Source organism: Humulus lupulus, chromosome 7, assembly GCF_963169125.1.
Source record: "Humulus lupulus chromosome 7, drHumLupu1.1, whole genome shotgun sequence".
Taxonomy (NCBI): domain Eukaryota; kingdom Viridiplantae; phylum Streptophyta; class Magnoliopsida; order Rosales; family Cannabaceae; genus Humulus; species Humulus lupulus.
The window spans coordinates 101,253,627-101,269,554 of NC_084799.1; the positions used below are offsets into that span (position 1 = coordinate 101,253,627).

General features: G+C 36.0%; 1 pseudogene; it reads right to left on the minus strand.

Annotated features, from left to right (window-relative positions):
• Nucleotides 1-12,721: 12,721 nt before the first annotated feature.
• Nucleotides 12,722-14,746, minus strand: LOC133792025 (nudix hydrolase 2-like; annotated as a pseudogene).
• Between the last annotated feature and the right edge of the window lie 1,182 nt (nt 14,747-15,928).

The window sequence follows — 15,928 nt, forward strand, 5'->3', positions numbered from 1 at the left end:
GATTTTTAATAAGTTTTGTGTGATTAAATATTATTTATGCTTGCTAAATTTTTAAAATATAATAGATAAAAATTGAAAATTTTGTTATCCTAGAACTTGTTTGCTTGCTATTTGAGACAAAATCCTAGATGATGCATGCTTAGGAAGGTGATTTAGGCAATTCTTTGGAATGTTTGCGCCTTTCAAGCCAATCTTGATTTATTAAATCCTTAGTTACCCAATTTTGAGCCTAATTTGATTCTTTTTGATTGACACTTATTTTGAGCTTATTTGAAACTTTGTTATTTTTCCTTCCATTTGCTATACCATGAGCATATGAAAAGTGATTGGGAGATGGTTTGTAATGGGGTTTATATTTGGAAATTTGTGTCAATAGAAGAAGAAAAAAATTGAGAGAGAAAGAAAGAAAAAATATATTGAATATGAACTACACTCCAATTGAAAACACAAAGAAATAAGTTTTGGGGAGTGTAGTATCATTAGAATGAAATGAAATGAAAAAGAAAAGAAAAGAAAAAAAAACCACTTTATGAATTCTCTCTCAAAATAAGAAATATTGGGAAATTTGGGATTGCTTTTTTTTTTTTAGTTTTTGAGTGGATAAAAAGTTGAATTGTTTGGTTGAGTGCTTATGGTATATTTTGAGCTTAAATGACTATTTCATCTACCTTTACCCGAGCCCTTTAAATTATAAGCTGTGAAAGTCCTATTGATTTTTGAGCATGTGTTTTCTACATTAGTGGAGATAAGTAAGTATAGCCAGCTTATGGGATAATGATATTAATTGATTGTAATGAAAAAAAATTGGTGAGCATGAATTGATTCGAATAGATGTTATTTATTAACCATGATTTTGAGAGCTTTTATTTTTGTTTGGAATTGAGTGAAATAGAAGAATGTTTTGAATGAAATTCTGGAATATAACTTGATTTTTTGAAGATCATATAAGTGTGTTAGTCTTCATAGCTTTAGGCGTGAATTATTGTTGTCGGCTTGATTCAAGTGTCATCACTACAACAAAGTAGGGGTTTTATGACTTTATTTGGGAGACATTGAAAGTCTGCAATGTCTCCTAATTGGGAAGACGTTGTAGGCAGGGTCATTGTAGGTATAGGTCTCACGTCTCCCACTGGGAGAGGTGGGAGACTTCCCACGTCTCCCAGTGGGAGAGGTTGAAAGTCAACGTTGGATGTACTCCTAGCCACTTCTTCAGCCTATTTCCAACGTCTTCCACCATTTTTAATGTCTTCCAATTATAGCCATTAATAAAAACTTTCAATGTCTTACACCATTAGACATTTAAAACCCATGATAAGTTTTAATGTCTTACACCAATGGTGTAAGACATTGTAGGGAGTCATTGTATATCAAATTTGTTGTAATGCATTGTTGTTTAGGTTTTTAGTCGAGTCTGTTTATTGTTGAGTTCTTTACTCGAGGGAAAGTAAAGAGTAAGTTTGGGGGAGTTTGATAACTCCATTTTAGTGTCGTTTTAGAATGTGTTTTTGTGGTAATCTCGAGTCATTATGTTTGTTTTATGCAAGATTACACTTGTGTTTGTCTTTGTTATAGGTCGGTACTTTGGATCATGAGATAAAAGTGAAAAGAAGAGGAAATGGTGGAAAAATGGAGCTTTTGGTGGTTGTTTGACTCAAATTGGTGCTAAGGATGAATAATAATAAGTTTTGATGAAGGAAGGATGTCAAAAGGTTAAAATTTGGGAAAAAATAGAATTAGAGTCGTGGCATGGGCTTAAGGGCTGCGACTCTAGCAAAATCAGAGACAGAAGGGTTGTTGAAAGGAATTAGAGTCGTGACTTTGTCTATAGAGTCGCAGCTCTAGATTAAGTCAGAGGTGAATCCAGGAGGACGATGGAGAGGCGGGCCGCGACCTGAGTTCAGAGGGCTGCGGTGCCTGGAGGGCAAACCAGATTTTGAAGAGCTTTAAAAAGATACAGGCCGCGACCTAGGAAAGGCCAAGTCGCGGTCTGCCTATGAAAAAAGAGGAAATCGTGTTTTTTTGGTATTAATTCATACGTTAGGGCTTAATTAGGGTTAGGTTAGAATTTAATTACAATTTTAGAGATTAAATTTGATTATGAGACAAGTTTTTCTGCACTTTCACATTTTTTATTTCTTCTTCAAGTCTTTGAATTTTATGTTTCTGAATAATTATTTTGTTGTTTTAGTCATGTCTGATATGAACTAAACACTTTTATCTAGGGATCAATGTAGTTGCTTGGATTTCTGTTTAATGTTATTATGATGTTCTATTGATTCTTCTTTTTTATTCTAATTTATATAGTGTTTACTTAATGCTAGTAAATATCATATCAATATTTGCTTGATTTATGATTTTGATTCAAAATTTGAAAGATGAGAATTGAATATGCTATCATTATATAGACATAGGTTACATATTGGATGAAAGTACCTGTATGGCTTGTTTAGCAATTAGGTTTCTATGGTTAATGCCTGCTGTATGTCTAAGTTTATCACAGAGATGTAGAAAACCTGCATATAGGTTGAGATCTTATATCTTGAAAAAGAATAGGAATCGATTTATGTTAACCTGCTATTAGAATAGATTGAAAGAAATTTAGAACTGATTAATAAAATTAATAGAATGAAAAGTTGATGAATTTAATACCATAGGCTTTTAATTATTGAATCATTCTTTATTATTGCAAAGTTTATTTCAATTTTAAGTCTTAGTTTAAAAATCACTTTATTTTCGACAACCAAATAAAAATCTAAAAGCAATTATTGGTAATTGGTTAATAGTCTTTGTGGGACGATATCCGTTCTTCTAGAATTTATTACTTGACACGACCACGTACACTTGCGTGCATATTTTATAGATTAAAGCCTGCTGGGGGCAGAGCTGGACCCGTCGTCAAGAGGAAGGGAATATCAAAGTAAGCCACCTCCGAAGCTGGAGCTGCCACTGGCTCCTCTGCAAAAGAAAAGATACTAGCTCCACCCAAAAACAGCAGCAATCGAAGCAGTCGCCAACTCAGGTAACCATAATTACCATTCGCAAAGCTCCTCTGCCTCTTCCTTGCGAACCTACTCCGATTCCTTAAATTATACAAGGCGAGGCCCCATCTGTTCAGCTCCTAGTTATGCCGCTCGAGGTCAGAAGGATCCCAGAAGCACTTCGTTGGTCCCTCCATGAGATGAAAAATAACCTGGTGGGCCATGCCAAAGAGGTGAACATCAAGGACCTAAGACCCATAGAGGAGCATTCCTCGGAGAATTTCCTGGAGTCGGCGTTAGGAATGAATCTGACTGTAAGTTATCTCCTTCTTCTTTCTGCACATCATTTTTTTTTCTTTCGCGAAAAAACCCTGCTATATATTTATCTTTTGTATTCTTGTCTATCCCAAATCCACGGCATCGACCAATTCCAAGCTCAAAGATACTAGGTCAGGGCCGCTTTGGCGACATCCAAGAACAATGAGAGAATCGCCAAGGGACAGGTCATCGAGGTGAGCCAGCGCTGAGACTAGCTGCAAGTCGAGATTGATGACCTCAACAAGAAACTTGAGGAAGTTGACATTCTTAAAAAGAAGTTGTACGAGGTCGAGGAGAGAGCCAAACAAGATGCTGAGAAGGCCAAGCAAGACGTTGAGAAGACCCAGCAGGAGGTTGTCGAGGTAATGGGCTCTCTGGAGGAAATGCTATATCATTGCTGGGCGTACAACCAGGAAGGAGACTTCTCATTTCTGGACGTAGAACTTTGGGGGCGATACCTCGCCAGGTTCCAAAACTTACTATCGCAAGATCCCTCCAAGACCGTAGAGGCTTCTGGAGCTACTGAAGGGGGTAATGAAGAAGTGATGTCACTTGGGCAAGTTGTCGGAGCTCAGTGACGTCTAGGGCGTCCTCTTCTTCTTATTTTTATTTTTCATTTTGGGTTCTTTGAATCCTTTATAATTAAGCTTTCAAAAGCTGAGACAATCTTCTCCGGGCTCAGTTCAAGGTTATTTTTCCTTGAGTTATTCACATACTTACGTTCGTACATGTTTATTAATTTCTGATCTATTTTTTGTTCCCTTTATTATCTAGCCATGTTTATGAACTCTTTTTTTTTAGGTCCTTGTAAATTTGCATAGTCAAAGGGTTTAAACTTTAGATCGAGATAAATGTCTGATGGCTCGACCAGTTAATTCTAGTCGAAGACCTGGTTATATATAGGAGTTTGTTCGCCTAATAGTGTTACACCTATTAAGAATCAAGCCTTGAACCTAGTTATATCCAGGATTTCCTAGTTGAATTCTAGGTTTTGTTTTACTTTGAATTTTCTTAACTTAGTTCGTATTCGAAATTTCTTTGAAAATTTGAGCTCTGAAAAGCCGTAGAATAATCAATTTTCCAAATTCTAAGTTGCACAAATTTTATCTAAATTTTTTGAATACTTCAAATATTTTTTGAGAGTTATATGCCCTCAAGTGATCAAAATTTATGAATATTCTAGTTCGCTTTTAAAAAATGAGCTTGTGATACAATACAAGAATAAGATAAGATATCAGTTCCATGTTTAAATTACGCAGCAATCGTGTGTTATTAAAATAAAACGAATTTTATAAACAAGCCTTACATGGAAGAAAAAATATATATTAAAAACTAACAAAGTCGTCCTATTACTAATAGTATTTTTTGAGATGTAGAGCATTCCAGGTCCATGTGACCAACTCTCCACTTAACCGAGAGTCCTAATGCACCATCTTTAGGATCTTTGTTAGCCAAAAATACCCTCAAGAGAACCAAATCACCCAGTTCAAGTCTACGTCCTTTGAATTGTGAATTAAAGCACCGAATAACCCTTTGCTGGTATTGGGCGAGCTGTTATTGGAACTCCTCCCGCCACTCTTCAATGAAATCCAGGGATGCCTTAAGCAGGTCATCATTTCGATCCTAGTTGTAGGTTCTTTGCCTATGCGACGTCACTAGAGCTTCTACTGCGAGCATAGCCTCGCTTCCAAAGGTCAGAGAGAAGGGTGTGTGCCTAATAGATGTGCTATGTGAGGTTCTGTAGGCCCAGAGAACTTGCTGGAGCTGTTCTGGCCATAGCCCTTTAGTGTCTTCTAGTCACTTCTTTAAGCTCGCCTTTAGGGTTTTGTTTACTACCTTGACCTGCCCATTAGCTTGAGGGTATGCTACTGAGGAGAGACCACATTTAATGTGTCTGCTTCCTTAGTAGTGGCGAGGCGAGCTAGAGCGTCAACATTAGTGTTTTGTTTGCGGGGGACCTGCTCGTTGGAATAGAACTCAAATTCAGAAAATTCACCTTTAACCTTAGCTAGATAAGATGCCATTTTGACTCCTCGAGTTTGGTAACCCCCTAATACTTGATCAAATACGACTTGATAATCACTAAAGCATTGAATTGCTCTTACTTTCAGCTCTTTTGCTATTCGAACTCCAGCCAATAATGCTTCATACTCCACTTTGTTGTTGGAGGCATCGAAACCAAATCTGAGAGCCGTATGGAAAGCAATGTCCTTCGGGGTGAGATTAAAATTATTCCAACTCTAGACCCATTCTCATTTGACCATTTATCAACGAAGAGTTTCCACAACTCTTGTACAGGTTCCCTCATTGGTTTGTCGTGGAACCTGGTACATTCAGCCACAAAGTCAGTGAGCGCTTGGCCTTTGATTGCTGTTTGTAGTTTGTATTGTATCTCAAACTGATTGAGTTTGATGGCCCACTTTAACAATGCCCCGATGTCTCTGGTTTTTGCAAGACCTGCCTTAAAGGTTGATCGATTAAGTCGTGTATAGTGTGGGAGTGGAAATGCGACCTGAGTTTTGTTAAGGCCAGGATCAAACAAACATGAGTTTTTCGATTAGAGGATACCTGGATTCAGGTCCTAGATGCCTATTTTACATATAATACACCCATTTTTGTGTTCGGTTTTCCTCTCAAACTAACACAGCGCCAACATCGATTTCTGCTACAACTAGGTATAAGTATAAAACTTCAACAACAGTTGGTTTTTATAACACATGGGGCTCAACTAGACAATTCTTCAGATCCTGAAATGTTTGTTCACATTCTTATGTCCATTCAAACTATCTATTTTCCCTAAGCAAGTTGTAGAAGAGAAGACTTTTGTCCGTGGACTTTGATATGAATCGGTTTGAGGCAAGGACCTTTCCATTTAAGCTATGTGCATGTTTTCGCGACCTTGGTGAAGGCATTTCTAACAAGGACCTGATCCTTCCTGGGTTTTCCTCGATCCCCTTGCATTGACTATGAACCCTAAGAGCTTCCCTAATGACATCTCAAAGATACATTTCTGAGGGTTCAACTTCATGTTGTACTTTCTGAACATGCCAAAACATTCTTCCAGATTGGACACATGGTCATTGGCAGTCTTTGACTTGACCACCTCCATGTTTTTCCCAATCTGGTTAACAAACATCTTATTGACCAGCCTTTGATATGTTGGGCCAACATTCTTTAGCCTGAATGACATGACCTTGTAGCAGTATACATTATGTTCGGTCATGAAGCTGGTGTGCTCTTGGTCCATAGGGTTCATTATGATCTGGTTATATCCAGAACACGCTTCCATGAAGGACATGAGCTCGTGGCCAACTGTGGCGTAAACTAGCTGATCTATTCTCGGTAGTGGGAAACATTCTTTAGGACATGACTTGTTTAGGTCAGATAAATCAATGAAGGTCCTCCACTTGCCATTGGGCTTCAGGACCAAAACAATATTGACTATCCAGGTCTGATATTTTGCTTCCCTGATGAATCCACACTTTAATAAGCAAGCTATCTCTTCCTCCAGAGCTTTTCCTCACTCTTTTCCCAACAACCTACATTTTTGTGCCTTTGCAGGTACGTTTTTGTCCAGGTTTAGTGTGTGCATCATCATGCTCGGACTAATTCCTACCATGTCCTCATGTGACCAGGCAAAGATGTCAAGATTTCTTCTCAAAAACTCGACCAACTCCTTCTTTCTTTCGAATTTGAGATTTTTCCCAACCTTCACCACTTTCGAAGGTACTTCTGGGTCGAGGATGATTTCCTCTAGCTCCTCTAAATCTTGGAGCTTAGATCTATCTTCGCCTGATCTCGGATCAAATTCTTTGGGTCGGGCGATCTCATTTCTGACTTCTGGAGGTTCTTCCACCTCTCCAGCAACTATCATTTTCTGAGGTTCCTCATTCTCCTCGGTTATTACCATGGCTTGCTGCCTAAGTTGTAATTTTCCCTTCATGGCAATGCTATAGATTTCCCTGGTAGTGAGCTAATCTCCACTCACAATGCATATCCCCAAGGACGATGAAAATTTCATGGCCAGATGGCGAACTGAAGTTACAACTTGAAACACCATTAGCACAGGTCTTCCCAAAATCGCATTATGGGCGACCAGGTAGTCGATTAATACAAATTCAAGCATTTTAGATACAACTCGTGTGTCATTCCCTAACACCACTATGAGCTCAATTTTACTTATGGCAACCATTCCCTCTCCCGAAAATCCATAGAGGTTGCTTTAAGATTGGCTATAGATAGTCCCATTTTTTCAAGGGTGGACCTGAATAACACATTTATAGAGCTCCCATTGTCGATAAATATCCTTCGTACTCTTCGATTGGCAAGCAGGATGGTTATTAGTAGCGGGTCATTATGCAGGAAATGGACGTGGCTAGTGTCCTCTTCTGTAAAAATGATTGGTTATTTCTCCAATCACTGTTGCTTTGATAACCTCTATTGCATTACAAATTCGACACCATTATGTGCCTTCAGCTCCTGGATATGTCGTTTTTGGGCTCCATTTCTCATTCTTGCTAAATGGGGCCCTCCAGCAATAGTGGAAATTTCCATCCTTCAATAGGAGGAGGGATAATCTAATTTCCTTGAGCTGGTTGAGGGTTGGCTTGACTTGCTTGAGTTGGCTGAGGGTTATGCCTCGCCGGTTGACTAGGAGCTACCTTATTTTGAGCGTATTGTGCTAACAGTCCAGCCTAGATGAGAGTCTCAATCTCATCTTTCAGTTGACTACAATCGTCAGTGTTGTGACCAATGTCATTATGATACCGACATAATTTAGCTAGGTATCTTTTTTGCCCTTTAATGCTTCATGGACTCGAGCCTGTTCCATGGAAGGTGAGTAGAGTTAGCTAAATAAATATGCTCTTGTGTATCCATTAAATCAGTAAAAGTAGTGTAGATGGAGGTTTATTTATCCCCCTGCTTATTTTTTTTGGACTGGTTCTGGTTGCCCTCACCATTCCCTTTCCGTTTATTGCCCCTCAATTGGTTATTCTAGGTAGCAAGTTGGGCCACAGTTGTAGCATCCATTACAACTCCAGCGGGCTGAACGGGGATCTGGCTGGTTCCTGCAACGACAAACTCTGCCTCTTCTAAATTATCTATTCTTGAGCCCCAGCCAAGAATTCATCTACACCTTTCACTCCTTTTCTCTAGAGTTATTTCCACAATTCTCATCCTATGGTAATTCCCATCCTCATACCCATGAGCTTAGAGCTATCAACAACGTCTCTTGTTTGGCTCGTTGCATTTGTGAATCGGTTGAGATATGCCTTCAAAGATTCACCGAGCTGCTGCTTGATTTAGCCAATGAATCGGCCTCTACTCGGGTTTGTTTTATAGCCCGAAACTGTCTCTTGAACTTCGAAGACAGTTTTTTCCAGGAGATGATTGAATATATATTTTTTTACATTTATTGAACCACATTTTGTCCAGTCCAGTCACCATTGTGGGGAACAAAATACACCTTAGGTTGACATTTACATTGTGGGCCATCATTAGTGTGTTGAAGGTCCCTGGGTGATTGGACGGATTAGTGGTTCCATTATACGTGGGCATGATCGGCATCCTGAAGCTAGCATGATATAGAGTTGCCACAATATGGGGAGTGAAAGGCTCAAGCTCCTCATCAGAATCACAATCATCAATGTCCTTTCCAGACATGAGTCTTTTCATTTGCTCCTTCATTAAGGCCACACTACAAATTTTTTTAGTATATATTATAGTAAAAAAGGACACATATTTAAAAGTGTTATTAATAGATAATTAAAAAAAAAACACGAATCCCACCATATTTTTATAGAGACACGGATGCAAATTATTTAGCGCCATATGAAATATAACTAGGCGCCAAATGAAAATAACAGAGACACGGAATTTCTCTACTTTCTCTTAGCCTCCATTGAATCCCTAAACCAAATTTTTGGTTTCGTCTCTCTGCCTCTTTTTCTAACACTCATTTTCTACACAACCACGTTATTCTCATCCACTCACTCTCTCTCACAGACTAATTTCTGGTTTCGTCTCGTCTATCTCTGCCTCACGCGAGTCGCTAGAGCACACGACATCGGTGCGAGCTTCCGGAGCACACCACGGCGGTGAATTTTGTGGTTTTGTCTCGTCTATCTCTGCGTCACATAACGATTCTCCCCTGCTGGAAGCAAGAACATCTCTGTGAGGTGAATTTTTTTTTTATACAGATTTCATATAATCAAAATATAAATATATATTTATTTGTATATGTATTTATAATGTGTTTGATGGTTTTGTGATGTCCCTCCCTACATTTACTCTCTCATTCACTCTCTTTCATTTTCTTTCTCTCTTTCTCATTCTGTCTTGCAAGTGACATGCTTGGCGTCAATAGTGACACTATTCGGAAGCTGGGCATCAGTAGCTATACTCGGTTTTTAACGGTAATGACTCTGTTTTAGTATCACTTTGCAAAAATGTGTCCAAAAATTAATTTTTTGTTTTTACAAACCACAAGACAAGAGTATAGAAGAGATAAAATTTAGGGGAAAACCTATAATTCTGAATCTTGACACGTGGGGTTAGATGCGAAAAATTGGGGGAGTCATTGTTGGGTGGGGTGGGGTGGGGGTTAACTGCGAAAAAGTTGTTGTTGTCACTGAATGAGCTTGAGTATGTTTTTGTGATGGAAGTGAAGCTAAGGTAGATACCAGACTTCCTTCTTCCCCTATCCCAATCAAAACCCAACTTCCCAACTCAAATGTTTTCTTGCTTTTCTCATAAAACTATGCATTTTTACATTTTGTTCCTTCTTTTCATTTGAATTTTTTTTGGTTTTGTTTTGTGGGTTGTCCGAAAGTTTGTTTTTTAAATCTTGGGCAAAGAGTGTGAGATTTCTTAAGAAGCATCTAAGATGCTCAGTTGAGGTAAGATTCTCAAGCTAAGTTTATTATACACACATATGTATATGTATATATAAAAGTAGACTATGTTTTGCTGATATGCAGAAATGAAGATTCCATATTCAGGAGATGTCTGAGGGTCAATACTCAGCCAAGCACTGCTTGGTTCTTGCTGTCAAAAGGTATGAGAAGTTATATGAATTCAAATCTTTTTCTTTATTGAACAAGTCTCTAGGCGGATTTCTAAGAATTTTTATGTATTATTAACTAGTTTTTGCAGGCATTGTTAAAGAAAGGTGCAAAGTATGTTGTGGTTATTTTCTACATAACGTGGTTGTGTAGAAAATTAAAAATCTCAAATTGAATATTTTAATTTATTATAATGCACTTTATTTCATAATTGGTTTTCAGGTATTATGTATGTAGGAAAAAACATTAATAAGTTTTCTTATTAGATAATTATGATCCTCTTCTCACATAATTGTAACATTAATTTCTTGCTGATCATTTGAGCTACTTGGCTGTGTTTTCTCTATACTCTCTCTATATAAATTAAATAATTCATGGCTAGACTGTATAAATAAATAAATAAATCAGTTTGAGCATGATAATAACTATATGGTATACCACATGTTTGATAAAAATTGCAAATAAAACACACATGTTTATCCATGAAACTCATTCTATGTCTCTGTTCATGTAATTTTTATTTTGATCTTATAAGCATGTTGTTCTTTCAATATGAGATAATTGTGACATGAATTTTTTATTTATTGGGTTCTCTAATAAGTTTTTAAATTTCTTTAGGACTCTTGTAGAAATTCAGAAAAGAAAACAAGCAACATTAGGGAACTGAGGCATTTATAAAGGGATCTCATATTTTCATCTCAGCTAGGTTTGGTTCATTTGACTATTTTTTCACTTTCAAGGTATTCATTATTGTAGAGAATATGCTCAAGATAGAACAAACTTTCATGGATTTATCATTTCCCTTATTTGTATTGATAATAAATCTGATTTTTTTTCTTCCTTTTAAATTGGAATACAAACTGTTTTTGGTTTTTTGTTCTTTCTATGTGTGTTGTGTCTGCCTTTCTTTTTATTGTTTGTTTTATTTCAAACTGTTGCATTATTGTTGGCCTTTGCTATTAGTTTTTCTACTGCTTTTGCTGCCTCTTGTCATTGTATTTAAGAGTTTTGTTGTTCTTTTTCTTTTGTGAGCTCTAGTTTCCAAGGACTCTGTAGTGGGTTTGGATAGTTTCTTGGTTGTAAGAGTTGTAATTTTTTTTTAATGATGACTCCTAATTAAAAGTCGAATGATGTTGATAGTTTATTAATTGGTATGTAATTTTGCTTTCATTTTAGTGGCTTTATTGGATTTCAAATTGGAAGGAAACTTTATTTACAACAGTTTGCAAGAGGTATGTTCTCTTTTATTTTTGTTAATATATTTTGTAAATGTTAGAGGAGTTTGAATATCTTAGATATTCATCCACAGTGAAGTAGGTCCTGCGATTATTATTATTGTGTGTTGCGGTGATAACAGAAGGTTGAGAGAACTTGTGTATCTTAGTGAAGTAGGTTCTAAGAAATTTGTGTGTTGCAGCGAGATAAGGAAGAAAACTTGTGTGTTGTTTGAATATTTTGAATTGATAATGGTAGATGGTTGGTTAATAAATATGGCTGGAATAATTTCTAATTTAATATAGAACCGAGGCGTTTTCCTCAACCGAGGCGAAACGCAGGTATAGTATTTTAGTCCTAAGTCGAGTCTTTTAAACCCTAAAATTCATATAGTACTGCAAACATTTTCAAACCAAAATTTATCAAAACAAAACAAATTTTGGAAGAAAAAAAGAGGTACTATTAAAACCTCACTCAGCACCTTGGTGACAATAAAATGTCAAAAGTGAATGTGACAGGAAGGTAATATAACATAACGAAATTGTACAAAACATTTTGATTAATACCTAATTACCCAATTTTTTTTTTTACAAACAACAGTTATTAAGTACTTAAAAGATACTAAACCTCAGACTATGTGGAACTGTGGAAGCAAATCACATGAGTGACTTTCAGAGCTGTCTTTCTTGAGTTCTCTTAAGTATCTAATATTAAACACACAAAGCATTATTTCTTTAGTGGAGAGCTACCCTACTTTTGAAATATGAATTTAAGAGGAAAATCTTCCCATGTGTACTTGAGCTAAGTATCCACAAACAAAGTAAAGATATCAATGATGTGTAGGCCATAATATTGCTGTAAGAGTCTTCCTGTGAAGAAAAAAAATGGCTGGTGCATGGTTTTTTGTAGAACTGGGAAGAAAAGTCTCAAACAAAAACTTTTTGTATCTCAGGAGTCAAGCCACTTTGTATAAAGTCCATCTTCATTTCTTTGCATTGGAGAATCTCATATTATTGAAATTCTAACTGCCTATTTCCATTATAAGAACAACTCCATTTCCAATCTTCACCTACTCCATCTATCATATGGAAACAACAACTCCATTTCCTGTCAAAATTTCAATTACTTTAGATAATATAAACTTCATTACTTCAATTCTAATATCTCCAAAAATTCTGTATCAATCTAAAGAAGTGAAATGCAAACCATCAGTCTTTATGAGATTACAAGGAACTAACTAAAGTATATATATTTACCACTTTGACAGTGGCTTAAATAGATAGAAATTATTAACAAAATAAATGAACACATCTGATGACTTACTCCAGTTTCCTCTTTCACTTCTCTTATTGCTGTCTGAAAAATATCCCCCCTATAGATTAAAGAGCTTGCTTAAATGTCTTTTCAAGGAAAATAGTATAAACCAGAAAAAGAAAAAACACAACAAATTTACACACCTCATCAACAACTCCAGTAAGAACTTTCCACGGACCTGATCCTTTGAATATGCCAACCTTTTCTTGCACTACAAGCAACTGATAGAAGAAAATCTATCATTGTACAATATGAAGTAAAAGACCAAGAGATTTCAAATCACCCCTTCATATGCACATAGTAGATTTCAAATTTGGAAGAGCTATTCTACACAATCACTTTCTTTAATATAATATTTCCTTGAGACCTAGTTTCTCGTTTAGTAAATAGGGTAGAATAGTATTGGATATGATTAAGAAAAATAAGACAAAAGAATAAAAAAGAAATGAGTTAATCATTGGTGTTGACGCGGTTCTTCACCAACAGGTAATTAAGAAAGTAAGAGAAAGGGATTAGTGCTGAGTAATGAACCGAAACAGATGAATGATCTTAAAATGAACTGATGGCACCAATACGTTTTTAGGTGGTCCAAAGGTTAAAATCCTTCTACTCCACTAGCCAATATTATTGGTATATTTCTGGTATTCTTTACAGGGTATTTTGTTATACAATAGAATCCAACCCTTTGCAACTCCCAGGGTCTCCATATTTATAGGAGAGGGCACCTGGGGGTTGGTAAGGGGGGCCATCCCGTGACCTTCCTACCCATCATGTCACTTCTGTGACATTCATGATTAATTCCTAAAACCTGACAAATGAAGTGTGGTCTAATCAATAGGTAAGGGGGACAATGGGTCGCACGGCCCAACCCAGTCGTGGGTGCCTGAACACGCACGTTCCTGCTGCGTGTCCGAGAATTCAGGGATATATCAGACACGTGATGTCTGATATATGCATGTTTACATTGCGTGGTTGACTTTATAAAGGGTCACAGCTTCCAACTCCAGCTCGTGCCTCAAGCTGGATGCCTTCTTGACTCGCAGTCTTCATATTTCTGATTCGGCCCTTAAATAATCTTGATAAACCTTTGGCTACCTCGAGCTAAAGAGGTAGGACCGACAACAGTAGCTCTGGCCACGTGGTATCCACGTGGCTGATATAATTATGTCATATCTCAGCTCGCTAATAGCCCGTGGAAAATTAGGGCGTACAATTGGCCAACCAAAATTTATTAGAAAATAAGTTAGATAGAAAGCTATCATATATAAGATGGGGATTGGAAATGACTGAATTATCTCAAGTTTAGCAATAAGACTAAATAATTTGATGGTAGAGGATTAGTTAGAGTGTTGTGTTAATTATGACCTGTCCAATCCTATCTAACCATCTAATACTATTAGATAAGTAATACCTGGTTTCCATCCTTTATGAAAACCGCGCCAATGCCGACTCGGTGTGAAGCATTTGCAGGAATTGTACTGGGAGTTTCAGGGATCCAGTAAACAATTCAAAAAAGCAGATATTTGTCAAAATCAATATGAACAAGATAATAACAAAAGTGATTAAGTTTATCAATATCTTTTAATGCCCAAGAAAGATACATTAACCAGCACAATTGACGTTTAGTAAAGTAACTGCTCACAAAAGTGACTTATCATTATAATTATGTAAATTATACAAACAGTGTATGTTCTAAAATTTAGTGGGGTCTGCTATCTAGAGATATGGATTTTAAGTTCATCTTCCATGTGTAGTGGGGTAAAATCAGATTTAACCAACAGGGAGCAACTCGACCTCAACAACCTGCTGGGTCCCATTTTCATGGACAAGTTCTACTCCCAATGATGAATTTGCCATTGTTCTCACTCTACAAGAAAGTTAAAAAAGAACAAATCACTACCCATTAAAGCTAAACCCCTCTTCTTTTCATTTTTTTTTTTATAAAAATGAACAAGAACAAGTGGAACAAATGAATAAACCATTAAACCAGCTCAGCTTAAATTCATTTCTTAACTCCAAAATCAAAATCAAAATCACGTAATTCAAAGCTCAAATTCACAAATTGACCAAAAAAAAAGTGAATTCGAAACTGGTTTTGAAAATGAACAAGAACAAATGGAAATTCATTTCTCAACTCAAAATCACGTAATTTTAAAAATAAAATCATATAGTATATTTTGGTTGATACAATTATGTATTTACCATTACATAGTCTTATCAAATTTTTTCTTTTTGTTGGTTAGAACAGGACAATTAAGTTGGTGATCACGTTGGATAAAAATTGGCTACGTTATGAAAGTGGGGATAGATCTTGTGAGAAAGAATGATGCATTTCTGTGGAGGCCTTCAACAGTTATGTCTACTATAGAAGATGCTATTGGTAGTATAATTGCATGGCCTGCTGATAAAGTCATAATTAGGTAATTAACTTTTTTTATTTACTCTTTTAGTTTACTATTAACTTTAAGTTGAAGCATTAATTATTTAAATTTTGTTGTAGCTAAGAAAATGGACTCACAACAAAGACAAGTGCACAAAGGATGATGAATTGAAGGATGGAACAAGTTTCATGCATGGTTTACTTTTGTGTATCTTGTAATTTTTTTTTCATTTTTGAAGTAAAAAATGTTCAAGATTATAAAACTTTATTATGTTATGCTTTCAAACTTAAGTTAGAACTAAGATCTCATGAAGTAGACACATCCGTGGTTTGAATTAGTTATTGTTTAATGTAATACTTATGGTTTATCAATATATTGAGAATTACATTTTATGATTAATTTTGATTTTTTTTTAATAAAAATACAATATTGAAAATCTTTTAATTAAAAAAAAACCTTATAAGTATCCTTATCATAATAAAATTTAAAATATATTATCCAAACTAAAGTAACAAAATTTTATTACTGGACTTTTAATATGTTATGATTTAGAAACTTGTCATAAGCGTAACAAATCGTTATGATTTATATAATATAACAAACTAAAAACACTATCAAAATAATCAAATGTAACAGTTGAAAAGTGTTATGCAAAAAG